Raw genomic sequence first — 12,750 nt, 5'->3', positions numbered from 1 at the left:
TAACACTGGGACAGACATTTTTTGTACATGTATCTTTGATTGCATCTCTGTTTTTTTTTTCTTCCTGTAGGATAGATTCCCAGAAGTGGGATAACTGGATCAGAGGGTGATTACCCTGTGTATAAGAGTATGTGTCTCACTGCACCTTCAATGGCATTGAGTAGGTCAGTTTTTACAATCTTTGCCAATGTGATAGATATCTGTTACATTCTTGGGTGGTAATAGCAGAAATCCTCATATTATTAATAATCTGTAAAACCATCATAGTGTATGAAAGAAATTTGCAATTGTCTTCCAAAAAACTTATTGAAATGAGTTTCTTTAAAAATATTTTAGGTAAAAGTAATCTGTGACCAAAAAAAAATTACTGATTAAAGTTGGAATTTCAGCATTTTTTTTTTTTTGGAGAGCTAGAATTTTAATGTTCTTTTATTAAAATGACAAACATGAGAAAGCTTGTTTTATAGTATGTAATAAGTATAAATATTATGTAAAACTAAATTATTTCAGATAGATGAGGGGGGTAGTCACATGGTTCTGACTTTGAAAAAACAAAAAAAAAATCTGTTAATGTTTAGAGCAGTAGCTCTGGAGTTAGGCAGCCTGGGTTTGTGTCCTTGCTTTGCCACTTACTAAGTACATGATTGGAGGCAACCTGCTAAATATGTGTATGATTTGATTTTTCTGAACCTTGGCTTCCTTATTTTTATAAAAGGAGAATAATATCTACCCCATAGGATTGTTGAGAGGATTAGAATAATGTGTAAGACCACTTGGCACATAGGTATTTAATAAAAACTAGCTATTTTCGTTAAATTTGTTTTTTCTGCCAGTCTCCTCAAGGGCAAGAAATATCTCATTTTTGTGTTTTTGTTTACATGAATAAATACTGAAATGCAAATGGGCTGTGGTGAGCAGTGGCAGCAGGAGGGGAATGGTGGACATTCTTTGTGGTAGGAATGGCATGTGCCAAGATAGAAAGAAAGTTCAGGAGAAGTTGGAGGACAGGTGATTAATTTGACAGAAGCCTAGGCTTTTGTATAGTTAGAAAATATGGAGATAAGGGAGAATTATGGAGATTGGGGCTAGACTTTTAAGCCATTGAATGCTAGGTTGATAAGTGTAGACTTTTTCAGGAGTACAAGCTTTGGTATGTGGAAAATGACTTGATAAAAGCATTCATCGAAAAGCAGATGAATTCGCTTGTAGAGTAAAGAATGAATTGAGGAAGGAAGAGGTTGAAGACAGGGAATCTGGATTAATAGTAACACAGGTAAGGTAAGATCTGAGGGTTTAAAGGAAAACAAAAGGGAGGGTTTTGGAGGAAGTGCTTAGGCTTCATGTTTGTGAAGATCTGTACAACCAATTTGGAGATTAAATTCAAAAGAAACAGCCTAGGCTTACATGCAGTTAGGCAGCCTTTGAGAGAAGATGGGACTCAGTACACTTTGGTTGTTACTATTGTTTTTTTAAAAATTGAAGGATAAAACATTCCAAGATTCCTATCATTTCATCAGTAAAAAGCATATATTTATGCTTTTAAAAATATATATGTACAATCTCCTGCAGTAATTTTATTTAGTTAGCATTTTGAGTTCTTGGTTAACAGGATATCCTCGCTTTTAGACTTTGTATTTCTGGAGCTATTACCTTAAAACTCTTCACTGTAAGGTGAAATTCTTCTGCATGTGGTTTTTGTAGCATTTGTGATTGCTGCAGGACTTTAAAAAAACCAGTCGTGTGAGCAGAGGTGATGAGAAGTGAAATACAGACTTCTTGTTTGTTAAGCAGCTTCTAAGTAAAATATAGGAGCAAAAAAATGGGAAATTGTGTGTATGATGTTTAGAAAAACATTACTTTTAATATTCCTGTTTTCTCTCTCAGCCCTGAATTTTCCTAATTAAAAAAAGAGAGTTTGCAGATGCCATTTTTAGTCATTCTAGAACCTGACTAGAGCTCTACTCATACTTTCCACTTGACTGAATAATATAAAGCAAGTTAGCCAGAGATTGATATTAATAGTATTTCTTTTTGACTGATAAGTAAACTCACAGGAACTGTGAATTGTCTGCTCGGTATCTTCCAATGGAGAAAAGAAGCAACCACCAATTTAAAAAAATACAGGCTTGTGATACTTCTAAGGTGTTTGCATTTTTTAAAACAGTGAGTTATCATACCTTTCTTAATGTTTCTTTTAGTTTCCAAATACTGCCTAAATTCAGAAATAAAGTACTTATTATTTTTATTCAAATCTCTTCCCTTTAAAACTATCCTTGAAAATATTTTTAAATTAATAAGCAAATGTAACTCACAGTGCTCGTAGTGTTGGGGATTGTGTGCGTGTGACTTTTTTTTACAAATACTGTGTTTTTCCTGTGTGAATCTGCAAAAGCCCAGATCTGGTCAACTGAATGAAATTTCATTTGCTAAAGGGATCTCAGATATTGAAAACGATGATTTAATGTCTACAAACTGTAAGAGTCTCTTTTAAATAGGTTTGAGGATACTTCTGCCTGTTTGTCCAGCAGAATCTGAACTACAGTCATTCTCTCCCCATCACTCCTACTCCTTAAACTATAGCTGAGAGAATAGCATAGTCCTTAGTTTGGGCCATTCTGGCATTGCCACTATGATGGCCTGTTGTCTTACATTTTTAGAAACTTGCTTGCATCTTGACAGAAAAAATAAATTATTAAATTAAGTAGCTAGCAGTTTGTGGGATACTGTTATAAGATAGTTCATTTAATTTTTACATGAGGTGAAATACGAAGTGTCTGAAATGTGAATAGACTTTTATATGCTTCTATCCTGAAGGATTAAAATAAAACAAAATGAAGTGTACTGGTTGAATAGAATATTATGTACGTTTTTCTTTATCAGAAGATTTTTTCATACTCCTTTTGAATCAGCAATTTTGAATGCTAAATATAAATTCTTGACTAAGAAATCATTCCCTACAGTAATAATAAACAGTTTGGTTAGTCGTCCAACATGTATTTATTGAGTGATTATTGAGCGCTTGATACTATTCTAGGAACCACAGATTTAGCAGTGAATAAGACGTGCTTTCATGGCAATTTTTATACCACTGAAGGGTTGATGATAGTAGAGAGACACAGTAGAAAAACAAGTAAATAAGATAATTTCAGAGGTCCCAAATGCCATGAAGAAACTATAGCAAGATGAAATGATAGAGAATGATGAAAGGGTTTTAAATTGAGTGTTGTGGAAAAGCTCACTGAGATGGTGATATTTAATGTGGCACCCGAATTACAAAATGCCAGACATATAACAGTATATAAGAAGAATGAACCAGGCAGAGAAAGGGCCCGTTGGTGCAAAGGCCCTAAAGTGGGAAGCAGATCATCATGTTTGAGGAAGAACAAAAAGACCCTTGTCATCACAAGGCTAGGAAAAGCCTGGTAGATGAGGTTGATAGGGAACAGCTCACTGGATATCATTATTTCTCTTTATGGGTAAATATATGCAACTTGTGAATTTGAAGGTGGTGTTACTAATAATACTCATTTAAATCTGTAGGGTAACCAGTAGTTTTTCTAGACATACAGAATCACTAATTCCTGGTCCATAAATTATGTTTTTCCCAGGGATCTGCAGAGATAGGAAGGAATTATGATTAGTATTACAAAAAGTCAAATGAAAATTGTGCATTTACTCTAAATAGACTTATACAGATAAATATTATGTATCTTTTCTTTGACCAATGATTATATTGACTCAAATCATTATCATACATTGTAGCAATTTGCAGATTGTTAAGGAAATAAAATATTGTACTTATCCCTTCAAGATCCTAGCACTGGGTTTTGTTAGTTTTTAAGTCTTTGGCAATTTGAGAATTTTGATTAGCTTTTACTTATGTGATTAATAAGATGTCATTGCAGTTGGTAGACAAAAATCTTTAAACGTGAAATCCATGGAATAGAATAGAGTTTTTTTTTTTTTTTTTAATTTTCATTTTTATTTTTATTGATCATTCTTGGGTGTTTCTCACAGAGGGGGATTTGGCAGGGTCATAGGACAATAGTGGAGGGAAAGTCAGCAGATAAACAAGTGAACAAAGGTCTCTGGTTTTCCTAGGCAGAGGACCCTGACGCCTTCTGCAGTGTTTGTGTCCCTGGGTACTTGAGATTAGGGAGTGGTGATGACTCTTAACGAGCATGCTGCCTTCAAGCATCTGTTTAACAAAGCACATCTTGCACCGCCCTTAATCCATTTAACCCTGAGTGGACACAGCACATGTTTCAGAGAGCACAGGGTTGGGGGGGTAAGGTCACAGATCAACAGGATCCCAAGGCAGAAGAATTTTTCTTAGTACAGAACAAAATGAAAAGTCTCCCATGTCTACTTCTTTCCACACAGACACGGCAACCATCCGATTTCTCAATCTTTTCCCCACCTTTCCCCGCTTTCTATTCCACAAAACCACCATTGTCATCATGGCCCGTTCTCAATGAGCTGTTGGGCACACCTCCCAGACGGGGTGGTGGCCGGGCAGAGGGGCTCCTCACTTCCCAGTAGGGGCGGCCGGGCAGAGGCACCCCTCACCTCCTGGACGGGGCAGCTGGCCGGGCGGGGGGCTGACCCTCCCACCTCCCTCTCGGACGGGGCGGCTGGCCGGGCGGGGGGCTGACCCCCCACCTCCCACCCGGACGGGGCGGCTGGCCGGGCAGAGGGGCTCCTCACTTCCCAGTAGGGGCGGCTGGGCAGAGGCACCCCTCACCTCCCGGACGGGGCGGCTGGCCGGGCGGGGGGCTGACCCCCCCACCTCCCTCCCGGACGAGGCAGCTGGCCGGGCGGGGGGCTGACCCCCCACCTCCCTCCCGGATGGGGCGGCTGGCCGGGCGGGGGGCTGACCCCCCACCTCCCTCCCGGATGGGGCGGCTGGCCGGGCGGGGAGCTGACCCCCCCCACCTCCCTCCCAGATGGGGCGGCTGGCCGGGCAGAGGGGCTTCTCACTTCCCAGTAGGGGCGGCCGGGCAGAGGCGCCCCTCACCTCCCGGATGGGGCGGCTGGCCGGGCGGGGGGCTGACCCCCCCACCTCCCTCCCGGACGGGGCGGCTGGCCGGGCGGGGGGCTGACCCCCCCACCTCCCTCCCGGACGGGGCGGCTGGCCGGGCGGGGGGCTGAACCCCCCACCTCCCTCCCGGACGGGGCGGCTGGCCGGGTGGGGGGTGAACCCCCCACCTCCCTCCCGGACGGGGTGGCTGGCCGGGCAGAGGGGCTCCTCACTTCCCAGTAGGGGCGGCTGGGCAGAGGCGCCCCTCACCTCCCAGACGGGGCGGCTGGCCGGGCGGGGGGCTGACCCCCCCACCTCCCTCCCAGATGGGGCGGCTGGCCTGGCGGGGGGCTGACCCCCCCACCTCCCTCCCGGATGGGGCGGCTGGCCTGGTGGGGGCTGACCCCCACCTCCCTCCCAGACGGGGTGGCTGCCGGGCGGAGACGCTCCTCACTTCCCAGACGGGGTGGCTGCCGGGCGGAGGGGCTCCTCACTTCTCAGACGGGGCGGCTGCTGGGCGGAGGGTCTCCTCCCTTCTCAGATGGGGCGGCTGGGCAGAGGCGCTCCTCACATCCCAGACGGGGCGGCGGGGCAAAGGCGCTCCCCACATCTCAGACGATGGGCGGCCGGGCAGAGACGCTCCTCACTTCCTAGATGGGATGGCGGCCGGGAAGAGGCGCTCCTCACTTCCTAGATGGGATGGCGGCCGGGCAGAGACGCTCCTCACTTTCCAGACTGGGCAGCCAGGCAGAGGGGCTCCTCACATCCCAGACGATGGGCGGCCAGGCAGAGACGCTCCTCACTTCCTAGACGGGGTGGCGGCCAGGCAGAGGCTGCACTCTGGGCACTTTGGGAGGCCAAGGCAGGCGACTGGGAGGTGGAGGTTGTAGCGAGCCGAGATCACGCCACTGCACTGCAGCCTGGGCACCATTGAGCACTGAGTGAACCAGACACCGTCTGCAATCCTGGCACCTCCGGAGGCCGAGGCTGGCGGATCACTCGCGGTTAGGAGCTGGAGACCAGCCCGGCCAACACAGCGAAACCCCGTCTCCACCAAAAAAATACGAAAACCAGTCAGGCGTGGCGGCGCGCGCCTGCAATCGCAGGCACTCGGCAGGCTGAGGCAGGAGAATCAGGCAGGGAGGTTGCAGTGAGCCGAGATGGCAGCAGTACAGTCCAGCTTTGGCTGGGCATCAGAGGGAGACCGTGGGGAGGGGGAGAGGGAGACCGTGGGGAGGGGGAGAGGGAGACCGTGGGGAGGGGGAGAGGGAGACCGTGGGGAGGGGGAGAGGGAGACTGTGGGGAGAGGGAGAGGGAGAGGGAGAGGGAGACCGTCGAGCCTCTGTCGGAATAGAGTTTTTTTATAGAAAGGTTGGGAGCCATTGATTAATGTCCTATCTGTAATGGACCTACAGGGAGAAGGGAACTCATATGTTTTTGAGTGTAGACCCCTTACATCCTATTTAATTTGCACAGTAAATCTACAAAGTAGATATTGTTATTGTCCAGTTTTTTTACAGGTGATGAAACTCAAAGTAATTATGTAATTTGTGAAAATTTACACAGCTCTAATTATAGAGAATCACGTGGGTAGTAAACTTCCAGAAGAAGGGACTTTTGCAATACAAAGCAGAAAATAGGTGATCAATACATATTTGTATCTTGCTTAAATGTAAACATGAATGAATGAGTAAATGACAGGAGACTGCCTCTGTCCCTATACTGTTTTCAGTGAGTCACACCATTTTTCTCCTAAATGAGTCTAGAAAATTTCTTCAGAAATAAAGTGACTTAACCTGTCTTTTTTTTCATAAATCATACAGTAAAAATCCTGAGGAGAGAAATAAAGACCAAACACTTACAAAGTATAATTTTCTCTTGGGCTTTGTTAACTGAGTAATTTGTAGAGTTTTTGGCTTTAAAAAAAAAAAAAGTCTGCTTTGCACCATAGTGTTCATTATCAATAACATCTTTTGGTTCTGTTTATATCTTAATTTTTTTGTAACCATTTAAGAATTTAGTATTCTGAAATGAGGTGATGGAATTACAGTAGTCCAAATGTTTATGTAGCCAATGTTAGTTGTCTGCCTAATATCTATCACAGTCTGTGGGGAGTGGGGCAGGGTTGGTGGCATGTGTTTGTTTCTGTCTTCTATTAGAATATCAAAGTGTGTGATTTGTTGCTCAGAAATATGAACTCATAATTCTGGGTCATTTAATGGTTAGTAGGATAAATGAGGGCTTTTTTTTTTTTTTTAAACTAATGCCTACACCCAGGCAGAATAGGAGTATGAAATCTCTAAACCCTGTGTTTATAAAGTTTCTAATCCTTCAAATTAATTAATATCTTAATAAATTCTAAGTTTAGTATTCTTTTAAATGAATATCATAGGAATGGATACCTAGAGGATGAAAGTAAATATAAGTAATTGAGAAATTGAAAGAAATCAGAGTAAGGTTGAGAAAGGAACGTAATTATGATACAGAATTTACCATAGGGGAATAACACATGGAAGTTGACGTGCTAGACTGTGGAAAAGGAATTTATTTTCTCAAAAAAGAGAAATGAAATTGATGGAATGAGGGCTAGGAGGAGGTAAATTATGGTTGAAGGAGTAGAATACTTTGGATTAGATATTGGAGCCTACGGCCGGGTGTGGTGGCTCATGCCTGTAATCCCAGCACTTTGGGAGGTCGAGGCGGGCGGATCACCTGAGGTCGGGAGTTTGAGATCACCCTGACCAACATGGAGAAACCCCATCTCCACTAAAAAAAAAAATGCAAAAAAACTAGCTGGGCGCGGTGGCGCATGCCTGTAATCCCAGCTACTCAGGAGGCTGAGGCAGGAGAATCCCTTGAACCTGGGAGGCAGAGGTTGTGGTGAGCCAGGATGGTGCCATTGCACTGCAGCCTGGGTAACAAGAGCAAAACTTGGTCTCAAAAAAAAAAAAAAAGATACTGCAGCCTGCAGGGACCTTCAGAGAGAATATGATTAATCTGTCACCATTTGTGGCAGTATAATTACTACTTCATGAGGTATGGTGTCTTGTTGGTTTGAGTTGGAAGGACAATAAACCTAGATTGAATGAAGAGAGTTGTTGTGAAGAGGTAACATATTTTAAAATTTGTTTCTAGTTGTCTGAGACTTGGTATGACAGGTCTATAAAAGATAACTTTATGTGATATTTTGGTTCTTGGTATCCTCAAAGTGTTGGTTTTTAATTTTTCCTGGTGGATTTCTGTATGTCAGCTTTAGACTGCCCTACTGTTGCATCCTGCTGTTCTCCATTCTAATCATACAGTTGATTTGGTAATGACATACATAACCCCGGCATGAAGTTTTTATGCTTCAGAAAATTGTTTGGCATATAAAGTGCAAGTATCAATTTGCTCTATAGATGTGTATCTATAAAAACTGGTGTGATTATTTAAGGATATCAGATTAACTTAAGAAAAACCATAGGCAAGTGATTTGGGAGGGAGAATCTTATAATCAGACACACCTTTATTTGCATGTTTAGATTTTCATATATTAGGTTATTTCGGTAGTGTTTCTTTTTCGTTCAACTGGTAAGAAGCCTGGGACTTTAGTATCTCGAAATTGGTCAAATAGTATATACTCTTAAAAAGTTTCTGTGTCTTTTGAATACCGAGTATCACACCTAGGACAAACCTCAGTTGTAAAACATCCCTTTGAATTTTAAATTACTGTTTAATAACTTCTGACTAGTATTTCACTCAAGTGTTACAACTTTTACATTGGAATATGATAGCATTATAATTCAAGAACCAACCAAAATCTGCAGTAGAAACCATGGGTTGGAGGGTTTTAGATGATATACTCATCCTAATATTCCCATTAGGCTTCAGACGTGGACTGCTGTCACAACAGAACATACTTGAGATGTGTCACCACTCAGTGCCATCTGCCTACATGTGTACATAAGCTATATAGTAGGCCTTAAATATTGGACATAAAGAATCATTGCTTTGTGGTTTTCTTAGCTGACTCTGCTTAAGTTCTAGTGTTCTGGGCTGAGCCTGTAGTCAATTTTGATCTTTTGCATTTATAACAACACTCCCATAACCACATGTTCAGTGTCCTCTGTGTGTTGGTATACCAAAGATGGACATGTGAAGTTTTTTAATAGTGCAAAGAAATTGGCTATTTAATCAGTAAAATTTAAAGGTGATTTTTAAAAACATTCAAATATTTGAGAGAGTGCCCTTTATATGAAGGACCAACTATCTCTTCCCTCCCTGGTTAATTTTCACAATATAATAAATATTTTTTAGTTATATAGGCCAAAGTGTTCTATAGAAAATCAATCATAAAATTGCATTTGTCTGTGCTATTTTTAAAAAGTTCTCTATTGTTACATTGGTAAATGCAGATTACCAGTGTTTACATAGTATGATTTTAGTACTTATTTTTAAAATATATATCTATTCATATGTAGAATATAGGCTAAAAGGAAACACCAAAAGACCTAGATTATTATCTCTGATGTGTGGGTTATAGATATTTTATTATATGTTATATATTATATGTATTATTATATGTCATATATTTTATTTCCCTTGTTAAGCCTTTTATGAACTTTACATTTATATATATATATATGTATGTATGTATTTATTTATTTTATTCATTTATTTTTTCGAGATGGAGTCTCACCCTATTGCCAGGCTGGAGTGCAGTGGTGTGATCTCGGCTCACTGCAACCTCCACCTCCTGGGTTCAAGTGATTCTTCTGCCTCAGCCTCCCGAGTAGCTGGGATTACAGGCACGCACCGCCACGCCCAGCTAATTTTTGTATTTTTAGTAGAGACGGGGTTTCACCATGTTGGCCAGGATGGTCTCGATCTGCTGACTTCATGATCTACCCGCCTCGGCCTCCCAAAGTGCTAGGGTTACAGGCATGAGCCACCACGCCTGGCCTGTTCATATATTTTATAATCAAACTAAAAGTTCTAAAGTCAATTCATTATAGAGTATGAAATTAAATTTAATAAAGCTTTTAAAGATAAAGATTCTTAGGTGATAAAATGAGTTAAAGGCTTTACAAATAATAAATAGGATTTCTGAAATGGAATTTTATGTTATGGTAAACATTTTTCCTTTAAAACTAAAACAGATGCAAAATTAAGTTGCCATTTTCTGGGCATGGGGATGGGAGAAATAGGAAAGATTTTGTACTGTTGTACCTTGCCTTGGAAACCTTTTGATTCTTCTAACTCAGATTTGCTTCAGTTACGTCATATGCTGTTTTATGGATAAGTGTTTAATTATAGGATTTAAACTTATTTATATAAATGGTATGCAGAATCTTGCTTTGAATATTTGGTCATTTGTATTTGTGGTCAGCAGGCAAAACACTTTGCAAAAGTTTGCGTGTAGTGCCTACCAGTTTTTCTCAGTTTTCTCATCTGTCAGTGGAGAAAGAACAATATCTATATCTTGTTTGAGGATTAAATAAGCATGCCTGAGGTACAAGAGGCACTTAAAATTATTGCTGCTGTTATTACCCGAAAGTTGGGATTGATGTTTCTTTGTTTTCTTTGTGTTTTGTTTTGTTTCTGAAACAGTGTCTCACTCTGTCGCCCAGGGTGGAGTTCAGTGGCTGCAATCTCTGCTCACTGCAACCTCTGCCTGCAGGGTTCAAGCAGTTCTCATGCCTCAGCCTCCCAGGTAGCTGGGGTTATAGGCTTGTGCCACCACACCCAGTTAATCTTTTTATTTTTAGTAGAGATGGAGTTTTACCATGTTGACCAGGCTGGTCTTGAACTCCTGACCTCTGACCTCAGGTGATCCCCCCACCTCAGCCCCCTAAAGTGTTGGAATTACAGGTGTGAGCCACTGTGCCTGGCCAGCATTGATGTTTCCATGAAACTGAGGTAAAAGATCCCTAGGGACTGGAACAATATCTTATGCCATGTATCCCCTATTTTGGTCAACCCTGTGTATTCCCCATTAATTAAGTGGGACGGTTAGCTCCTCACTTAGGTAGTTTCATTGTTTATGTATACAACAAATCTTTGGCATTCACGACTTAATAGTTTAGACCTAAAGTATTTAGCATGAAAAATTTATAATCTGGTATAGGCAAAATTTTGAATTCAAGGCTGACGTGCTGAACAAGTCTGTTAACTAGAGAATTGAATATAGCTGACAGTATCCCAGTTTTTATTACCCAACAGTGACGTGACTTTTGTTCTCTACTTAATTTTCATCCTAGAATTAAAAACTGTTTCTTTGTGAATATAGTGCCCGGGGAAAGCCAGTAGTTAATACTGGTTTTTGCAGATTTAGATAAACTCTTGCTTTTAGACAACAAACACTATGGCAATAAAGTAAGTTTATTTTAGTAGCAATTCAATTCATGAGTGTTGCTTATTTCTTTTCTGTTCTTCACAGTGTCTTGCGCCCAGTAGAGATAATGAACAATAAGGTGTGTTTGGTAGTTTGTGAAGAAAGGTAAATTTTTTTTTTTTTTTTTTTGGAGACAGAGTTTTGTTCTTGTTGCCCAGGCTGGAGTGCAATGATGTGATCTCGGCTCACTGCAACCTCCACCTCCCAGATTCAAGGGATTTTCCTGCCTCAGCCTTCTGAGTAGCTGGGATTACAGGCATGCGCCACCACTCCCAGCTAATTTTGTATTTTTAGTAGAGACAGGGTTTCTCCATGTTGGTCAGGCTGAGTCTCCCCACCTCAGGTGATCCACCCGCCTTGGCCTCGCAAAGTGCTGGGATTACAGGCATGAGCCACTGCTCCCAACCAAGAAATGTAAATCTTTGAATTCATTAAAGGAAAGGGGTGAGTTTACTGGGAATTTCTAGATTTCTAGGCTCTTATATTATTTCTATTACTTCAGTACATAATTTTTTAAATCTCTCAGGCCAAATTAAAATATATTTCCTGTCTAGATTTCATATTTCCATGGAGTGGTGTGATGATGTAAGTGTGCTTCATTTAATAAAAGCTACTCCGGTATACCTCATAACCTTGCAGAAATACTGATTTTATGGGTCTGTGATAGGGCTAGGGTGCTGTATTTTACTCCTGTAGGTGATCCTCAGATGATTCTGATGAGATGCTTTTTCAGTTTATTTATCTCCATATTTTCATTTTAGTGTTATTTTTAAAAAATGGTTTGTATTATATTTTTAAAGCCATAGAAATAAAGAAGTACATTTTATAGTTAATAATGAAAATTAATGATATATCTTAGCTTTCCATGGTTATGTTTTGTTTTACTTTTTCAATTAGTTAAATGTACATAGATTACTTAAGTCAAACTCAAGTAATACCAAGTTCATTGTAGAAAAAAATAAAGTACCAATTAGACATTATTTCTCAGCCTTTTTAGATATTTTTCTAATTGTCCCCCTCATGAAATTTTAATGCCACAGATATAACTGTATATTTGTTTATGTATTGTATGTATATCTGTGTTTTATGCACTAAAAGAATAAGAATTATTTTTTTGCCCCTCAAGAGCCAATTTTCACCCCATTGGTGGTGATACTGCTCCTGTTGAGAATGCATGCAATAAGCCAAAAGAAAAATCACCTTTAATTTTACCTTACAACTTGTTAACATTTTGGTGTACATCTTTCTCAGTGATGTTCAATGCATATATGCCTTTTCTTTGATGAAAATGAAATCAGATACATAATACTTCATGCTCCTGTTTTTCTTAATATTTTGTGAATTTTCATGATAAATG

The 12,750-nt window shown here is 40.9% G+C and overlaps 1 protein-coding gene across 6 annotated transcripts in view; it reads left to right on the top strand.

Annotated features, from left to right (window-relative positions):
- Nucleotides 1-12,750, top strand: part of RAP1A (RAP1A, member of RAS oncogene family) — a 96,672-nt gene that overhangs the window by 7,718 nt on the left and 76,204 nt on the right. Inside the window, exon 2 of one of the 6 annotated variants that reach the window (XM_034933629.4) lies at nucleotides 71-164. The exons of 3 other annotated variants lie outside the window; for them this stretch is intronic. The gene's annotated coding sequence lies outside the window, so the exon portion shown is untranslated. Of the gene's footprint in view, nucleotides 1-49; nucleotides 165-12,750 lie in introns of those variants that run through there. 2 more of the 6 variants (XM_063606436.1, XM_063606437.1) reach the window with 2 other exon arrangements.

The sequence above is a fragment of the Pan paniscus genome, chromosome 1 (assembly GCF_029289425.2).
Source record: "Pan paniscus chromosome 1, NHGRI_mPanPan1-v2.0_pri, whole genome shotgun sequence".
Lineage (NCBI taxonomy): Eukaryota > Metazoa > Chordata > Mammalia > Primates > Hominidae > Pan > Pan paniscus.
This window is presented reverse-complemented; position numbering and strand designations above follow the sequence as displayed.